General features: G+C 44.8%; 1 long non-coding RNA gene across 1 annotated transcript; it reads right to left on the bottom strand.

Annotated features, from left to right (window-relative positions):
- Positions 1–1050: 1050 nt before the first annotated feature.
- On the bottom strand, positions 1051–9254 carry LOC149870594 (uncharacterized). Its single transcript, XR_016440471.1, has 4 exons — positions 9144–9254; positions 4415–4464; positions 3653–3816; positions 1051–3528 (listed from the first exon to the last, which is right to left on the bottom strand). It is a non-coding gene; the product is annotated as an uncharacterized LOC149870594 (long non-coding RNA).
- Between the last annotated feature and the right edge of the window lie 9691 nt (positions 9255–18945).

The following is an 18945-nucleotide window of genomic DNA, read 5'->3' as shown; positions in this document are numbered from 1 at the left end:
TGTGTAATTTCTCTCCCTAGCCTAAGTGTAAATCTGGAAGATTTCATACTTGCACATCAGGCTATATACATAAGGCCAAACTTGATGCTGCACACCTGCATAAATATACTTTTCAGCTATTATTCTATAGATGATTGTTGCTACAACTTACTGCTTTTTGCTCAGGAACACTATTCAGCATGAATGTTGGGAATTATATTTTTAAACGTCTTTGAGATATACTTTTGAAACATATTTGACTTCTATGCTTTTTCTTTAGTTAAGAAAAGAAGTTTCTTGCCTCCTTTGAAGCTTTTAGATGTGCAGTTAATTAAGGACATCTGTCTCGCACCGGTTCCTACTCTGTGACCCAGAATGGACTAATTTAACTTAATCTATGATAGACAGTATGGTCTGTTTGATTAGGCATTGCATGGCACTGTAATCTGGCAATTTTGTCCTAATCTTGTCTCTACCAATCTCTGCATGTGTTTTTTCAAGAAATTCATCTAACCTTTAAATGGCATAGTCTCTTTTTCTATACAAGGGTGTGAAATGTTTCTAGACTACATGATATGGATGTTTGGAGAATTAGATAATATTTTTATAGTGTTCTGAGATTGACTCACTCAAAACCATGCTTCCAGACATTAGTACTTGAATTACTCCAAGAAAGCATGAGTTAAAACTGGATGTACTGGAAAATAATTTAAGAATCATTTGAGACATTTTAGAAGATCCTTGTTTAGACAAATTGGTCTCTTGCCGTTATTCTTGTGCTTCCATTGTTCAACAAAACAGCAGCAATGACTAAGGGCCTATAAAGCTTTGATAATGGTTGCTGGCAAGTCTGTAATTGGCTTTGTGGGGACTAGAAGCAGATCTCAAAAGAAATCATGTTATCATCATCCTGGATTTTGCTGGATTTGACCAAATGTTTCAACATGCTATCAGGGTGGCAAGTAATCCAGAATGCCATATGTGAACTGTCTGAAAACAAAAGAATGACAGCCTGAATTAAAATATTCAAAGTAATAGGGTTTATTAATGTGTATGTATGAGCTCAGCATATCCAATATTTAGAAACCTGTAAAAAAACAAGCGCCCCCCCCACAAAAACCAATATGTGAGACTACTTACTATTTATTAGAATTCTTCATTCCATATGACACATGAATGAGCACTTATGCATATGTTTAGCTTTATCATTGCAAATAGTGGACCTCAGTCCCTAAACTTACCAAGAAATCAGGGCCTGAGGGTGAAATCTTCATACCACTTTGCATAATTTCCATAAAAATATTTTCCCCAGATACCAAAGTACAGCAAATGTGCTTCACATATTAATTACGTGGAAGTCTTTACTGGTCTTTGGATAAGGTCTCTCAACAGTCCTCCTTAATGTTATCAGTGATTAGTCAAAGGAAAAACTTTTCAGGAACACTGTTTCAAAGTTTTTTTTAGCTTCTCTGGAATTTAAAATGTAAAAATGCATTATTTTTATCGTGTAGTTAAAACAACACATGCCGTGCCTTAATTGAGATTTTCCTTGTTCTGTTTTGAAATGAAAAGAAAGCAATCAAGAGAAAAATTTGAATAATCAGATTCAAGTTTCATCCTGGTGGTTATGCCAGTTTAAAAAATATGAATAATTCTGCCCTTATAAGTACTATGCTATCTGTTGAGTAGTATCTTTCAAAACATATGTTGAGCTTTATTCACCTATTGTACACATTAGCTTAAATAATTTTTACCCTAAGCAGGAAAGAAATGAGTTTGTATTTCACTCTCTGCTTAGTCATCTCTCTGATTGTCAGAACACTGGAACAGGAAAAGGATAAACTCTATCTTTAGGGATGCCTTATTTGGCAAAATGAAACAAGATGGGAAAAAAAAGGGAAAAAACCCATAAATATAAGGCAAAACATGACCAGAGACTGAAGAGAATAAGGGGTGATTCATCAGGAACAGTTGTTAATTTAGTAAAGAATATACATATAGATTTTTACCCCCTATTTACTTAGAGCTACAAAAGTTTATTAGAAATATAAGAAGTGGGTTCTGTCAAAGATCTACCCAAGCCAAGTAGGCTGATGTGGTTGGCATGCCCATTCTAGCCAATGGTATACAAGAGAGTGATACGGTTAGCATCATGTATACCTGCTTTTTGACTCCTGATCCCAGATAACGACTGTCCCCCTCCACAAAATGTTGTTTTAATTAATTACATTTACCTGTTATTTTTAGCATGAGACTACGGTGCTTAACTAAGACATGTGCTATGTAAAAGGAAATATAAGTTGGCTATTAGGAAGTACTTTATCACTATCATGGTGGTTAAGCACTGGAACGCATGTTACTTAATAGTTGAAAATTCACATGTGATCACACAACAAAAGATTTAGGCACTGATCCTGAAGTCCACTCCACACAGCCAGGCCCCAGAACTCATGCACAAGCCTACTGACTCTAAATCATGGTCTTCCCAGGTGAAACAGTTTACAAGATTGGAGAAAAAACACTGCACGCTTACTTGTGCTTAACTACTAGTACTATAATTTTGTCCTTAAATATGTAAACAAAAGAGCGGGCAGTTTGTCCCACTGATCATGTAGTTAGGTCAGTGCAGACAGGTCCTTGCACCTATATATATGGCATTCCCTTGAACTCACACTATCAGTTGTAGTTTCATGGTAAGAAAGAACTCTGTGGGAATTATGGGAAAATGAAACCCCTGGAGCATTGCCACAATCATTGAGCTATCCACCAAAGATAAAAACAACAAGACACTAGGAACAGGGTGTCACTAGACTGAAATTTGATGAAGTAACACTGCTGGCAGTTATTTAGAAAGAACTCAGCCATTTCTTCCCTCCTCCTGAAGAAAGGTTTCTTGTCAGATCTTCCCCTTCCTCCATTCCCCTCCCCAGTTAACTGGGTCCCAGCACTGTTTCTAGTACTTATTGCTCTCCCCATCATTGAGGGTTAATAGGATGGGAAGGAGCAGGATTATTCTCTTGGTGTAACAGATATCAGGAGCCTCGACTGTATTCAGTAACTTCTGTAGAAGATACTTCTCATGCACTGGCAATTTTGATTATCAGGGAACTTAATTAATGAGTACATGCATGGGGCAAATGTCAAGATGTGAAAAAATATATATAACTAATTAGTCCTTGGGTCCCCAGACTGCTGTAAGAAAAGTGAAAAACAGGTTCAAGCCAAATTGATAGTCACATAATCACAGGGGATGTGACAACGTTACAGTTGTGGCATTCCTGAGAATGCTGAAAGGAGGCAAATCTGTCCTACCAGTTCCCTATGCAGAAGCGAGGCAAGAAAACCACCCTGAGGGCAACTGTTGTTGCCAGTCTTAAGATATGGCACACTTAAGAGCAGTGGTTAGGGTGTCCTCAAGGCAATTTGACTCCTTCATTTCTGAGGTTGGTATGTACGGAGCAGAAGCAGATGAGCTGACTTTGTTTCTTCATTGTCACAGGGTCCCCTTGTTAGAATGAGAACTTGCCTGGTCAAACTCGTCTTCCGTGCCTTGATGGGAAAATTTAAGAAAATGAGACTGTGAGAAAGACAGAGAGTCACAGGGCTCCAAAATATAAAGGCTCAGCGACCCCAGGTCCACAGCCCCAAAGAGCCCAGCAGAAATTTCCCTTACCCAGGTGTTTCTGGAGGGGAATGGCAGGGAGCTCCAACGCCGGTATAAAGAAGGGAGTGTAGAACCGGAAGGAGGAAGAGGAGGAGCGAGCCGACACACGCTGTGTGGAACCCTGAGAGCGACGTGGAGAGCCGGTAGGAGACTCTTGCAGGGAGTAAGCACCACTGAGGGGACAGAGAGCAAGGACTACTGACCTGGCAGGGCTCAGAACTGTTTGTTTCCACCGGGGAGCTGGAGGAGCCTGGCAGAGTTTTGTACCATAATATCCCTAATAGAGGGGCACTATAGATTTTGCGGTACCGTAAAGCACATAAAAGTGGCGCATGCCAAAATGGTGTCACAGATAGACCTAATGTGCTAAAGGGAATCATGGCAACCTCAATAAGAGGCTCAGAGAGAGCCACCAAACAGGGGAAAGGGGCAGAAAAGAGGGACTGACCTCACGAAAGTCAATTTGGTTTGCTAAAAGCAGCCGGAACAATAACCCAGGCCAGGAGTGGCTGTTTTGTTTTCTTGTTTTCCTGGGTTTTTTTTTTTTTTTGATTGGAACCGAGGTCACGTTGAAAGACCAACTGGCTGATCAGAACCCAGTGGAATGGGCGAGGGTGTAGGGGTGGCGGAGCCCTCAGGAAGGTAGGACCTTTGGACGACAGTGAAACTACTAATGGGACTACACATACAGGTATTGAACCAACTCCTTTAACATCAAGTCGTGGCATATGAAACATGGGTGTGTAGATCTCAAATTAGAAACGGTCTTACCCGAGTCGGCCGGCAGGCGGTGTCCTACAGGTCTGCAAGTGACTGAAATACTTGAAAGAGACACAGGTGAAATACATTTTTGAGGAACTGAAAGTTTTACAAAGTAACAAAGAAAGGAGCATTTACCCTTATGCTGGTCCAAGAATACAAAGTAATGATGTGTTACAGACTTGCCTTCTTCTCCCTTATCCCACAAGTTCTCTCATGTAGTCAGGGGTAATTTCACCTGTATTGACTAATAATCTTATCCCTTTTTCCCACAGGGTGGTCTGTCTAGGTGCTGCAGAGGTCATCCACTCCTGTTTAGGTAAGTTCTGCTTACGAGTTGCCTATCCCTGGCATGTCTGTGTGCAGGCTTCCTCTGGGACCCTGATCTTTCATGTCTCCTGGTTCTGTTGCTTGGAGACTCCTTCCTTGCACCTCCATCTCATGTCTCTCCTTCCCCAGTCCCCCACCAGGGTCCTATTGCTTGGCAGCTCTGCCTTTTATTCTTAGGTGTGTTTGCTTAATTGGAGTCATCTGTGAGCCTCCACACGTGTGCTTAGTTTGCAGCTTTGTTTTGATAACCTATTGGTAAACTTCCCTGGGAGGAAAGTACCTCTTCGGAAACAGGGTTGCCATGATGTTACATTCATAGTGTTCTCAGGAGCACTGCAGAAATGGCATAAACCTACAAAAAAGCCCTGAACAAGGTAGCAGGAAACTTTTCTTTTATAATACAGAATAAAATCTCTAGGAATGAGGGTGGGGTTTGTGAGCCTTTGCTTGGGTACATATAAGCTCATCCTTTTTTCTTCTTACCATTGTCTACATAGAAACAGTGGGTATAGATTTTCTCCCTTTCTTGCATATTCCTAATTGGTGGAACCTACCAAGCTAGCTATGATAGAACAGTAAGAGAAGAGGAAGGGTACAAACTCTCAAAATAAATCTAGTACCTTCCAGCAGTAAGGTCCAATTCAGTGGCTTTGGAAGGAACTTAGTTTTATTAGAAATAACTCTGCCCTGAAAACTTTACTCTGTGCTGTTAAATCATAGCTTGTTGTGGTTTAGCAAAATATATTTTATTTCACTGGCATATTTGCACCATGCACCTACATGAATATCAGTGAAACAGTTTAATGGATGCTTTGCTTGCTTTGTGTTGTATATCTTTCCATAATGCTGTTAAATTAAAGGGGTTTCCCAGCATCATATCTAGAACTCTGCTTATTAAATTTAAACTCTACCTTTGTGAAATGCTTCATAGCTCTTAAAAGGTTATACAGCCCAATAACCTTTTTAAGTGTTTATGGTTTTCATTATGGTGTTTTGTAATATTACTGATACCAGTCTGCTCCTGTAAGAGGCTCTTTAGCAAAGCCAAATTGGTCACAGACATACTGTCTCCTTTCCATGAGATGCTCAGTTTATTCACATTCACAGCTCCAAGAATAATAGTGCTCTAGAAATCCCTGCCAAGGATTCACTTTACTCACATTTGGAATACATTCTTTTATGCTTGGACTTAGGAAACAAAGGGCTCAGTGGTTACTAGAACACTAAAGAACTGAAGCAAATTTGTCATTTCTCTGCAGATATTTTTCACTTAGATTAGACATAATCTCAAATTACTTTTAATGAGGTTGTGTGATAAAACCATGCATTTTTCATCAAAGTTATGCAATGGTTGTATGTAGAAAGAAAGCACACGAAATGACTGAAATCTTTTCTGTGATTTACAAACCAAGTAGTTATGCATTCTTTCTTGAGTTCTTTTCTTTAATATTTTAAATCAACTTTTAAAATATTTTGAAAGGTTATCTTAGTAGAACATATTCATTAAAAAGTTTTAAAATAAAAAGATCCTACACATTTGGTATAAAAAGATAGATTATGTGAAACTAAATGAAAGCATATGTTGGTTTACTTTCTCCCATTTCTGTCTGTGGTTCAAATTAGGATTTATTTTAGAGGCCAGTATAGTATCTGCTGCTCCTTCATTTTCTTAGGAATCTCTTCAGTATGGTAGCTAATTAAAAGAATTTATTTTATTATTTTTAGTCCTGTTCCAGAAATTACTCCTCTTATCACTTCTCATGTTTTTTATTCTGATTTCTCATGTTCGGGTTTGCTTATCACTGATGAGCTTGTTGCCTGAATAACAGGTAAGTGGAGCTGCAAATCACGTATCCTTTCTAGTCTGCTCTTTTGGAATATCAGCCACTGAACATAGAAAGGAATTGGACAGTTACCTAATTAAGAGAACTAACCCTGGCTACAGTTTTAATTTACCTGAGGTTCTGTAGGGAAGATGCCAGTGATACTAAATGAAAAAATGGTAAAATACTTGTAGCTTGGTCAAAACATTTTGATGCCCTTAGTCCCTTGCAAACATTATATTTATTGCACAATTATGTGTTAATCGTTTAACAAACTACACATGCCACATGTGTGAGACATTTATCACACCATAAAATAGCAAACCAGTCACTTAATGAAATATTTTTGTGGCTGGTTTGTATCACAGTTTAATTTGGATGTGTGGTGTAGACACCCAGGATTCCACGATTAGGGAGCCGCTCCCCATCTCAGGCTCTGCAGTGCATCAGCATGTTGTCTGAGACAGGGCTGTCCACCACTTAATCTTTGTGTATAGTGTGCCTATGTCTTAGACCCAGAGGCTGTCTCCTGTCCAGTTCTGCCAGTTGGTAGGATCAGGCAGAGGGGCAGCCCCAGGGTCCAGAAGACAGCTACCCGCTGCACTTATAAAGGCATGCCAAGAAGCCTGGCATCAGGACCAGTTCTCCAATGTTGGGCTGCCTGGCATGCCTTTAAAAAGGTCCAGGGGTGTAGGCTGTAGCTGTAGGCTACATAGGCAGACAAAATTCTTTGGGTGAATCTGATATCTTTTGTTAGACCAACTTAAATAGTTAGAAAACAATTATTAAGCAAACGTTTGGATTCAAAAACCTTTTGTCAGGCTGAGGAAGTTTCTGCAGTTAGTGTGTGCTCTTCCTGGATGGAATGAAAAGTAAAGAAGCCAGAGGCTGGTCTCAGATACCACCAAATTTGCACTGAAGGGAACACCTGGGATTACCACCTCACCACTTTTAAAAAGGCTTTCACCCAACAAGGACACTCTTCCAAAGAGAGACATCGCACATTTGAAAGAGCCACCCGGATACCACGTGAAGAACTGCTGCAGTACAGAAGAAAACCCCCCACAAATCACACACCACTGGTTATGACATATCACCCCTCCCTCGAATCTATATGGAAAATCCTCAAACAATTGCTACCCATACTAGAAAGAGACCCTATTCCTAAAGAGATCTTCGCAGAGCCACGCATCCTAGCCTTCAAACAAGCACTGAACCTCGCTAACCTCATCACCAGAAGCAAACTTCCTCAGACCCAGAATACACCAAATGGATCCAGACCATGCCATGACAAGAAATGCAAAACCTGCCAACACATCTCCACCACCCCGACAATCCACACCCCACAACAGAGCCATCAGCATTCCTGGATCTTGCAGCTGCACTTCCAGAAATGTAATATATCTCATCCAATGCACCAAATGCCCTGCTGGAAAATACGTAGGAGAGACCAAACAACAACTGCACACCAGGATGAACGCACTCTGGAAATCTATCAAAGACAGGAATACCCAATTACCTGTGGGGGCACATTTCTCACAAGAAAACCACTCTCTCCCCAATCTCTCAGTCCTGATCCTCAAAAGACACTTACAAAACACTTCCCAGAGACGAGCCTATGAACTCCACTTCATCAACCTCCTGGTTACTAAAAGTCATGGACTAAATATAGACATTGGATTTATGACACATTATAACCTGCCTGATATCTGACTCCACTATTCATCTCCCTTCTCTCTTCCCCCTTCCTCCCCTGAGCCTGTCTCTCACCCATTGACTCCTCAATCTACATCTTCGCTGACTACCTGTCTTGTATGCAGACCAGCCCAGCCTCTGGCTGCTTTACTTTTCATTCCATCCAGGAAGAGCACACACCACCTGCTGAAACTTCCTTAGCCTGATGAAGGGTTTTTGAACCTGAAAGCTTGCTTAGTAATTGTTTTCCAACTATTTAAGTTGGTCTAGTTAAAGATACCAGATTCACACAAAGAACCCTGTCTGCCTTTAAAAGGTCCAGGCACATGGGGAGTCTCAGGGAGTAACTTCCTGAAACTTTGCTTCCTGAATATTGGCAAGTTGAAAGGTTACCGCAGGAGGCGCAGCATCAGGGCCTGGTCCCCGATGCCATTTCCTGTAGTGATGTTTGAAGGTCCAGGCACACACAGATCCCAGGATCTGGGACCCTGCTGATCCTGGCACCTTGGCCATTACCTGGGATCTGACAGATTTTATCTCAGTTCTGAAAAACCGTGCATCTTACTATAGCACATTCATACAACCCTTTTATCCAACGAGCAAGCCCCCCTTCCCCCACTTATTTTAAATTTTTGTAATGAAAAGAGGACAGTGGGTTATAATTCTGTTCTTCCCCACTGCATTAAGTTAATGTTAAGTAGCTAGTTTCTTCAAGGAGGAATCTTTGTAGAAAGGGTTTTGTGTCTAAACTAATTGCTCCCCATCACAATTTGATTTTTTTCCCTTTCTCATACAGAGAGCTCTGAAATGAGTAGAACATCCTGTAAAACACTGTTTCCAAGTTTAGCTGTGGTGGGAAAGTACACAGAGGGCAACTCAATTAAATCCCTTACCTCCTGGAGACTGGAGAACAGTTTATTTACCAGGCATCATTCAAGGATCCCATTCAGACAGCAAGTCAGCCAACTATTTCCTTAAGATGTGGGGAGAGATGTTGATTTTTTCCTGGGCTCCCAAGATGCAAAGTAAAGTAAAAATGATTGTGAGACTGTTGCAGCTAGGATTTTTAATATGGGCACATGACAGGAGGGGTCCAGGATCCTGCTGAGTAAGGCATTAGGAGAAGTGCAAAAACCTTGAAACAAGAAAACCTAGTCATACAAGTCTGGATTAAGAGATTTCCAGAGCCTTAATGTTAGTCTCAAAGGGAAGGGGTGTTTATAGCATGTGTGTGCACACACACACATGCACACAATCCCAAATTATTTTTGTAGGTCTTTAGAGGTACCTTTAGCCTTACATAATCAAAGTAATTGGTGAACCACCTCTTTATTGTCAGGGTCTTGTCACTCATTACACTTAGGACATGTTAACTACACTTAAAATGAAGTATTCAAGCAGCAAAATGCATGCTAGATGTGATCACATCATGCTAAGTGTGATCATATTATAGTAAAGTTACCCTTCCCCTAAAAAATCTATCTCCTGATTGTACTGATACCACTTTTTTATTGTATTGTACCTATTTTATAGATACGGTACCTTTCTGCCATTTTCCAGAATAAAGTATGCAGCTAGTTAAATGATTAAGAAATGCATGAGTTACACTGAATTGTTTGACATTCTACTTCCAATAACAGCCTTTACGTGCATTTTGTTATAAGACATAACTGTGTTGTATTAAATTAAGAGTTCAGCGTGGGTACAGTATTAATAGGTATAAAGAAACCTTTCTGAGGTATTTAGGCCTGTTTGTGAACCCCTGGAAAACAATGTGCTTAACACAGGATAATGAACAACAAATGTTTGAGAGAGAAAATATATTTTAGAAGAGAACGAAAGGAATCCCAGGAGATATAAGCAAACAAGCTTGACTACTTGCAATATATCCTATAAGAATTGTACAAAACATGGCATTCATTTTGATACATATATCTTAAGAGTTGGTGAATCAAGTGGCAGTAAGAGATGTCATTAATTTACATATTCATATGCGGTGCATAGGCCTCACAATTCTAGGATGCATCTCAAAATGAGGACTACTCTGTGGTTGCCTCCCCACACACAAGCACATGCAGTTTGTGGCACCACAGATCGCACGTGTTGAAGGTTAAAATATTTGAAGTGTTGCTAATTTGGAGCTTAGTCTGCAGGACATCTAGGGCCTGGCCTGGCCCCAAAGAGGCATCCAGTGCCAGCTGAACTACCCTAGAGGTAGGCACATAGGCAGCCATTCCACTGCTGAAGAGGCCTGGCCACTGAGGCCTGGGCTCTGGCAAGCAGCACTGCATGAGGGCCACCCAGGCCACAGCTGCAGGTACCACTCAATGGGTGGAAGCACCGGAGTCTGTTGCGGGGAGCATGAGTGACCGTGATGAGGCAGGTGGAGGGACCCAACCACAGGAATCTACCCATGCCAGACACAGGGGACCCAACTAGAGGCCTGTGGAGGCTACTGACCTCCTGGACATTTGGGGCCGGGAGACCACACTACAGCGGTTCACCCAGGGGTACCAAAACAAGCATATTTACCAGGTGATTGCTGCACAGATGGCTGATCCAGGGCAGTGCAGGAACAAGACCAAGACATTGCACAGGCAATTTCATGCTGAACACAATGCAGTCCATGCTCAGGGGCAGGGCAATCCATCATGACCCACCATGAGGAGCTGGCCAGAGTCACTGGTGTTAAGTTCCTTACTTATCAAGGAATACTGAGACTTACTTTTTTTCCAGGCCCAAAACAACAGGAAAATAGTGTGCCAGGGACTGGCACAGTCTATGTGCAGACGAAACCAAGTCTGAACTGGCCATTCCTAAGGATGCAAGGGTGTCCGTGCCAGAGACTGTTCATGTACTTGACATTGGGGGCAGTGCTTGACCACCTTTTGCAGCAATTCATCTAGGCATTGCCACCACATGTAGCTGTGAGCCAAAGCTTTCATTCGGGAAATTCCAGGATGTGCCTCATATAGTTCTGGCAGCACCTTCTGTTGTCTTTGAGGGGGGACTACCACTCGTATGCCCCACAAAATGCAGCCATCCTCTATGCTCAGTTCAGTACTTCTGGTCCAAAAGGGCCAAAGCTCTCCTCCCGGATTCTGTTTTGGCCAGCCCTGTAAGGTGTAGTGCATTGCCCTAGACTGGATAGGAACTTGCCTAGTCCACGTTTTGATCTGAGAAGCCTTTACTGGTATCTGTTCCAAATGTTCCAATAGCAAGACTACTTCCCCGGGGTGCTCTTCTGTAGGGGCTGAGTCCGGTAGTGGTAGCCTGCTCAGTGCATCAGCATTCCCATGCTGATGGCCTTGAAAAGCATCTTGTACTCAATGTGCAGCTAGGGGCAAAGCCAGCTGCTGTAGTCATGCCACTGCCACGGTGGGTACTGCTTTATTTTCCTTAAATAATCCTACCAAAGGTTTGTGGTCTGTTATGATGGTGAAAGCCTTCCCATACAGATACTGGTGAAACTTCTTTATGCCAAATCTAATTGCTAAACTTTCCTTTTCCAACTGAGAATAACCCTGTTCAGCTTTGTTTAGTGTCCTTGAGGCATATCCAATAGGCCGTTCTTCCTGATCGTTCAGTTTATGGGACAACACAGCCCCTACTTCATAGGATGAAGCATCGCAGGACAGGATTAATTCCTTGCTGGGATGAAAATGAACCAAAAGCTCTGATGATTTAAGTAGTTTTTTAGATTCTCGGAAGGCTTCTTTTTGTCCACCTCCCCAGTACCGCAAAGTTCCTTTCCTTAAGAGGTGATGGAAAGGTTCTAAGAGAGCTGAAAGGTTTGGAAGGAGCCAAGGATAATAATTCAACATTCCCGAATATGCCCGAAGTTCTGACGTGTTTTGTGGGGCCAGTGCCTTTTTGGCCAATAGCTGTGACTTTATCTGCCATGGGGTGAACTCCCTCCTTATCAATCTTATATCCTAAGTACTGCACTTCAGGGCTCATGAAAAAGCATTTATTTTGTTTGAAACATAGCCCTGCTTCTTCCAGCCTTTGAAATATTCTCTTGAGTGTTGCCAGGTGTTTCTTACCACTTTTTCTCCGTGATGAGGATATCATCAATCCTTACCTCTATGCCTGGAACCTCCTTTAAGAGGTTTTCCATGACCCTTTGGAATATGCCAGGGGCTGATGAAACTCCATAGGGCAATCTATTACAGTGGTACAATTCCTTGTGAGTGTTTATTGTGGTGAATTTCTTACAGTCCTCCTCGAGTTCATCTGTTGATAAGCCTGGGACATGTATGACTTGCTAAAATGTTGGCCTCCTCCAAGCAGTGCTAGCAAGTTCTTGGTGCGTGGAATGGGGTAGTTGTCTAACTTAGAAACTTGATTGACTGTGACTTTATAATCCCCACAGATAAGGATGGTTCCATCAGGCTTGGCTACTGGTACAATGGGTGTTGCCCATTCGGCAAACTGCACAGGGGAGATGATGCCTTCTAGTTCCAATCAATCCAATTCTGTTTCAGTTCTCTCTCTGAGGGCATATGGTACTGGCCTGGCTTTGAAATACTTTGGCTGACCCCCTGGATATAAATCCTAGCCTTTATTTCCTTCAATGTACCTAAGCCCTCTTGGATTCCTGCAGGGTAGACCCCTAGGATTTCTTTTAGGGCAGGAATTTCCTGTAAGTCTAATTTATATATTTCTTCCCTGTTTAGTCTGAGTTTTTTCAGTCATGTTCTACCAAACAAGTTTCGCCTTTCTCCTTTTACTACTAAGGCTTTTAAGGTTTTCTGTTGTCCTTTATATGTAACAGGGACACTTACTGATCCTATTACTGGGATATTTTCCCCAGTGTAAGTCTTTAGTTTCACTCTTGTCTTTTCCAATGGACTCAGGCCTGCTTTACACTGTTGACAAATCTCTTCATTAACCACTGTGACAGAAGCCCCTGTATCTATTTCCATGCATACAGGTTGATTATTTAACTGTACAGTTACCCTGTAAGGTTCCACTTTATCTTCCATTACACAGTATACAGTATATACCTTTTCATCTGCCTCCTCTCCCTCATCTCCCTGTATGTGAAAAGCTTTTTGCTTTCTTCCCTTTTCTTTCACCTAACCTTGTTGTGCAGCCAGATAGCTCCCCTTGCATTTTTTGCTAAGTGTCCCATCTTTCTGCATTTATGGCACTGTGACATTTTGTGCCTGCAAACTGAGACTGAATGCATGCCTCCACATTGAAAACATCTCTCCAAGTCTCTAAACTTTTGTTGAGAGCTTTGCACTTGGTTTATGGGCGCATGTTGGGTTTCTTTATTGTGTAGATGTAAATCCTGTACATTTTTCACTGCTGCTTCCATGGCAGTTGCCACCTTTACAGCTCTGTCCCAGGTCAGGTCTGCAAGTAATTGTTTTTGGATTTTTACATCACCAACTCCACAAACAAATCTGACTCCCAACATATACTCTAAGATAGGTGGGGCAATTATTTTGGGTGGAGGGCATCTTACTGAGTTTTGGCAAGCCATTGAGTACCTCATGACAGGCAGCCAGGGGCAGATAAATAATAATTTTATAAATTTTTTAGGAGCCCCGTGGGTCAGGTAGAATGACCTGGTGGGCTGCATCCAGGCCACAGGCTGCATTTTGCCCACCCCGGCTCTAGGACATTTCCAAAACAGCAGTGTTCAGTTAGCTTTTTGAGCTCAGCAATATACTGTTAAGATAGATTCACCTTCCTTCCTCATTCTGTTATGGAATTTGAAATGTTCTACAATAGTGTTTGGCTTTGGAGCATCATGTTCAGATAAGATCTTTTGCAACTCTGCCAAACTTTTACCTCCTGGCTTTTGAGGTTACAAAAAACCTCTTAAAGGGAATATGTGTTGCTGGCACAAACACTGAGAAATATTGCCTTCTGTTTGTCCCCGTCAGTGATTTCATTAGCTTGAAAATAATAGCCCAAATCTCTCAATATATTGCTGCCAATCCTCAGTGTCTGGATTAAATTTCTCAGTTTCCCCATAGGAAGACATAGTAAGATTTTCTTGTCGCCACTGTTAAGTTCCTTACTTACCAAGAGATACTGAGACAGGTTGTTTTATTCAGGAACAAACAAAACCTAACTGGGAAAATGAAAGCAACTCTGGAACAGCAGAGGGTGGAGTTCTAGCTCTCCAGCTCCATTCCAGAGTAATAAGGGGGGGAGCTTAGGCTGCAGGCTACCTACACACACAGTGGAAGGGGACAGGTAGACCCTAGGATAGCCACAGTTCTTGTCAGGGTGCTGGCCCCATATTGCTCTGGCTTGCTTTGGCTTGGGGGCCATCCGCATGCCCCATGCTCAAGAGTGAGCCTACTCTCTGGGGACTCTCACTGAAGCTTGTTCTTGCCCCCTGCCATGTTGACGTAACTGAAAATAGCCCTCTGTTTTCTCTGTTCACAGACAGCCAATCTGTCAGGGGTGATGCTTCTGTCCAGGGTCTGGGAACCACCCACCCAATCTCAGGCACTCTAGGGGCCATCCAGATACTTTGCCTGTGCCGGAAGCAATGCTCATTGCAGGACAGCGTGGGCATGCCTCTGGGAGGCCTGGGAATACTGCCAGCAGGTCCTAGCCAAGTTTCACCACTCTCACTGTGACCAGGCCCTTGTCCTAGATGAGGAGCAGGCTGAGATGGTGGCAGAGATAAGGTAGGAGTGGCAACTGATGCAGGACAGCTATGAGGAGCTGAGGCAACTGTGGGTTTCCACTGACACTGCCATCCAGGAGGATTGCAGGGTGTTGCCCTCCTGGCTGCCATTCCTGCCCTGGTGGCTTCTGCTGCTGAGCCCTAGCCTGTGCCAGCCCTAGGATGGGTGCTGCACCCCCACCACTGTGGTAGGGCCTGGATAGGAGCATTTTGCTTGGCTTGTGGCTCAGCTAGTACACCAGCAGGCCTCACCAGCCCACCGTAACCATTGAGGGGTGCTGCTCCTGCCTCTCCCCTGGGCCTAGCTGCAGTTTCTGCCTCGGGGGGGAGGGTGGTGCCTGCTCTTCTTCCCAGAGCAGACAGGGCCCCAGCCTTATCAGCATGGACCCTGCACATGGGGTGGTGACACGCAGGATGGAGGCCAAGCTCAGGCCTGAGGGGCTACCAAACCCTGATTCCTTCCTCTTTGTGCCTTCTCCCCTGTTGTTTCTCCTACCCCTAAGGACCCTCTCTCTTCCGACTGGTTCTTGTGTAAATAGTTGCAGTGTATTTCTGGTTTTGAAAGGGTTTGTGCATGGGGGGCTGGGTGAATGATGGTAGGGTTGTGGAGAGTCTCATGTGCAGTATTGTTGCAATGTTCAGTTGTTGGTGCTGGGGAAGTTTTGGGGCGTGGGTTGGGGAATAAAGTTGATTTTGTTTTCACAACAGCTACACTGTCTATGTTGTTGCAGTCCTGTCAGTGGCCAGGGATGCAGGGCATGGGCAGGCAGCATAGCACAGATAGTGAGAAATCTGGTGCTGTACTCAGGGAGGTGGGCCTGTAGATAGGTGCTAATGGCCTCACACACTCTGTCTCCCACATACCGCCATCAGAGGGAGTGGTCCTCAGCTGTAACAATGTTCCTCGCTGGTCAGCTCTGCTGCTACTGTCACTGGATGTGCCATGATACACAGTGAGCCCCTCTTCCATCCACTGGGGCTCAAAGACTTCTCCCTAGGACTTGCCTACATTATGGAGGAAAGCTGCATTATGCGAGGTATCATCAGTGCAGCACTAGAGCTGCAGCAGTGCCTCCAGGCAGGTGACGAGGCTCCATCAGTGCCTCTTTAGCTTGCTAAACGCCTGCTTGACAGTACATTGGCAGCAGGCGAGGACCTCATTGTAGCAGATGTGGGGGTGATGTCATAAACTTCATCATCATCCTATCACTTGGTCAGGTCAGGGCTGGCAGCAGTGGTGCAGAGGACAGCAGCAGGGGCTGGCAGGCTGGGCTCCATTCACACGGGCAAGGGCAGCTGGTACTCACAGACCTGAGCCAGGTGACTGGCTCTGGCCCCAGAATAGGCTCTCTGGATGTAGTGGTGCTGCTATATAGTGATGGCCTGCTAGCAGCTGACCCAGAGGTTCAGGTGGGTCCATACCACAGCCCAGGTGGCAGTGTGGTCCCTGTCCAGGTCCAGCAGCTGTGCAGCCACAGGGCTGCAGGTCCAGAGGGGCAGATGCTATAGTGGGTGGCAGTAGGTCTCAGCAAGGAGGTAGTCCTTGCTCTGCAAAGAGGCAGTCCTCACTGGCTGCTGTAGTGGGTGCAGGGGCCACTCTAGGTCAGGGCTGCTGCACCAGTCCAGCTGGCATAGGGGGCTAGAAGTTCCTGAGGGCATGCAGCACAGAGCAACCTCCAGTTTGCTGGGGACAGCATAGATGCAGCAGAGTGGAGGTGGCATGGTGGCCAGATCCACTGGCAGCCAGAAGAAGCTGCTGCTGTCAGGAAGTATAAGTGGGTCCCATGCAAATACAGTGCGTGGCGAGGAGGATGGGATAGGGCCATGGGCAGGTGGGTGAGGAGTGGTGTCTGGGAGCAGGATGAGAGGGATGGCACCAAGATCACAGGGCAGGATTGTGGGGCAGTGTCAGCATGGGGCTGAGGCCTGGGGTAGAGCCACAAATCTGCTGTTCACATGTTCCTGCATCAGGCACCAGTTCTGCAGGCAGGAACATGAGAGGAGCATATCACAGCTCTGTCCTGGGCCCCTCCACTGAGCGGTCACCACCTCAGGATCCCAACCCCAGCCCTGCCTGCTCATCCTACTCCTAGACACTGTGCCCTTGCCTGCCCACAGCCCCTTACTGTCTACTTGGCTGTGCACCCTGCCTGCGCAGGTTGTGGCCAGTTTCCATGGAGCCCATAGGATCATGGGGTGGTGACAGCATGGGGCAAAGAAAAGTTTATTAAGGAGGCCATCCTTGATGGACTGGCCCAGGCTAACATTCAAAGGGATAGCCAGCACAGGTTTGTTGCGGGTAGGTCTTGTTTGACCAATCTCATTTCCTTCTATGACCAGGTGACCTATCACCTGGACAAGGGAGAAGAGATTGATGTCATATATCTTGACTTCAAAAAAGCCTTTGATCTGGTATCCCATGTTCACCTCTTGGCCAAACTGGCCAGTTGTGGCCTTGGCGCCACCACGATCCGCTGGCTGGGAAACTGGCTCCGTGGTCGGACCCAGAGGGTTGTAATTGATGGCAGTCACTCATCGTGGTGCCCTGTGACCAGTGGGGTCCCTCAAGGCTCTGTCCTGGGACCCATACTGTTCAACATCTTCATTAATGATGTGGACATTGGAGTCAGGAGTGGACTGGCAAAGTTCGCCGATGACACCAAACTTTGGGGCAAAGCATCCACGCCAGAAGATAGGCGGGTGATCCAGGCTGACCTGGACAAGCTCAGCAAATGGGCGGACGAGAACCTGATGGTGTTTAACACCGAAAAATGCAAGGTTCTCCACCTTGGGAGGAAAAAGCTGCAGCATCCTTATAGGCTCGGCAGTGCTACGTTGGATAGCACTACAGAAGAAAGAGACTTGGGAGTCATCATTGACCACAAGATGAACGTGAGCCTGCAATGCGATGCTGCACCTAGTAAAGTGACCAAAACGCTGGCTTGCATCCATAGATGCTTCTCGAGCAAATCCCGGGACGTCATTCTCCCCTTGTACTCAGCCTTGGTGAGGCCGCAGCTGGAGTACTGCATCCAGTTTTGGGCTCCACAATTCAAAAAGGATGTGGAGAAGCTTGAGAGAGTCCAGAGGAGAGCCACGTGCATGATCAGAGGTCAGGAAAACAGATCTTACGATGATATGCTGAGAGACACGGGACTCTTTAGCCTGGAAAAGCACAGGCTCAGGGGTGATCTGATGGCCACCTATAAGTTTATCAGGGGTGACCACCAGGATCTGGGGGAACGTTTGTTCACCAGAGCGCCCCAAGGGATGACGAGGTTGAACGGTCACAAACTCCTGCAAGACCGTTTCAGGGTGGACATAAGGAAGAATTTCTTTACTGTCCGAGCCCCCAAGGTCTGGAACAGTCTGCCAGCGGAGGTGGTTCAAGCACCTACATTGAACACCTTCAAGAGTAAATTGGATGCTTATCTTGCTGGGATCCTATGACCCCAGCTGACTTCCTGCCCTTTGGGCAGGGGGCTGGACTCGATGATCTCCCGAGGTCCCTTCCAGCCCTAATGTCTATGAAATCTATGAAAGCCATGATCCACTCCCTCTCATGCCCCTGGCTGTGGAACCAGAGCCCATTGCAGAGGCATGTGGGGAGTGGATTGTGGCTTTGCACTGGGTCCTGACCCCATGCTGTCATGGTCCTGTGATCTCAGGCCTGGCCCCATCCACCCATCTCCCGGATCTGCTTCGCACTCACCTGATTCTTTCAAAACCACCCAGCCCAGTGCAGAGCACAGCCACTTAGTGAGCTTTGGTGAGCTGTTGTGGGGGAGGTGCTAACCCAGCCTGCAAGAAGTCTCCAAAACTGCCGAAGTGGCTTCTTTCACATGACAAAAACAATTTCCATATTTTTATCTTTGTGTACTTTGCCATGTTTGTTTATTTAGGAGCTCTTGGCCATCAGGGACATAACCAGGGATCACTGTGTGGAAGGGGCTCTCGTTGATCCACTCCTAAGTGGCTCTCTGGCCTGAATAATTGCCCATCCCTGCTATAGGGAAAGGAGCTCCTCAGAGAAGATG

Source organism: Crocodylus siamensis, chromosome 2, assembly GCF_052110815.1.
Source record: "Crocodylus siamensis isolate JL-2025a chromosome 2, ASM5211081v1, whole genome shotgun sequence".
Taxonomy (NCBI): Eukaryota; Metazoa; Chordata; order Crocodylia; family Crocodylidae; genus Crocodylus; species Crocodylus siamensis.
This window is presented reverse-complemented; position numbering and strand designations above follow the sequence as displayed.